This window comes from Hemiscyllium ocellatum, assembly GCF_020745735.1.
Source record: "Hemiscyllium ocellatum isolate sHemOce1 chromosome 27 unlocalized genomic scaffold, sHemOce1.pat.X.cur. SUPER_27_unloc_20, whole genome shotgun sequence".
Classification (NCBI taxonomy): domain Eukaryota; kingdom Metazoa; phylum Chordata; class Chondrichthyes; order Orectolobiformes; family Hemiscylliidae; genus Hemiscyllium; species Hemiscyllium ocellatum.
Genome location: NW_026867488.1, coordinates 434,985 through 435,728, shown reverse-complemented (window position 1 = coordinate 435,728; position 744 = coordinate 434,985). Strand labels below are relative to the sequence as shown.

Sequence of the window (744 nt, the reverse complement as noted above, 5' to 3'; positions counted from 1 at the left end):
CACGAATACAGAACCACACTGACAGCTTCACTTCCCAGGTCTGTCTGCCTGTGGAGCTGAGAAAGAGTGAATTATCGCAGAGTTTGTTTGAATCCAATCATTTCACAGTGATTCGAAAGGGTTAAATATCTGCACACGGCGAGTCTAGGTGTTTCATCGCAAAAGATGAAATGAACTTTCAGTTAAAAACAAAACACGAAACTGCAGGAGGAACGGAGAAGGACAGGCAACATCGATGGAATGAGAATCAGACACAGCATTTCAGAATTCCTCTTACTCCGACAGGTACTGTCGAACCTGCCAAGCTTCTCTTTTTGTCTCGGCTTCTCAGCATCCGCATTCCCTCACGTCAGACATTAATTCAATCCAGAAACCCCTTTGGGAAAAGGATTTCTGTTTTGGGGACATTTTCCTGACCCCATTGAAAGCAGACGGCTTCAAAGCCAAGGAAAATCAGCACACACACCGCCCCTAGGTGGGCTGGAATCACCAACCTTTCGGTTAACAGCCGAACGCGCTAACCAATTGCACCACAGAGGCAAGCGGGAACGGGAGCTGCACCATCGCTTACCGGAGGCTGTTAGTGAGTTCATAATTCAGCCGGCCCCGCCCAGAATTACAATTGTCGTCTAACAGTTTTACTTTTACATAATAAAGCCTGGGACATTCATTGTGGAGACACCGGGGACAGTCTGCAGACACATCCATGTCACGAGGAACTAGCTTTGTGCTCCGGGGCCGTCG

General features: G+C 48.1%; 1 non-coding gene across 1 annotated transcript; it reads right to left on the bottom strand.

Annotated features, from left to right (window-relative positions):
• Nucleotides 1-466: 466 nt before the first annotated feature.
• trnan-guu (transfer RNA asparagine (anticodon GUU)) lies at nucleotides 467-540 on the bottom strand. The gene has a single exon. It is a non-coding gene; the product is annotated as a tRNA-Asn (tRNA).
• Nucleotides 541-744: the final 204 nt, after the last annotated feature.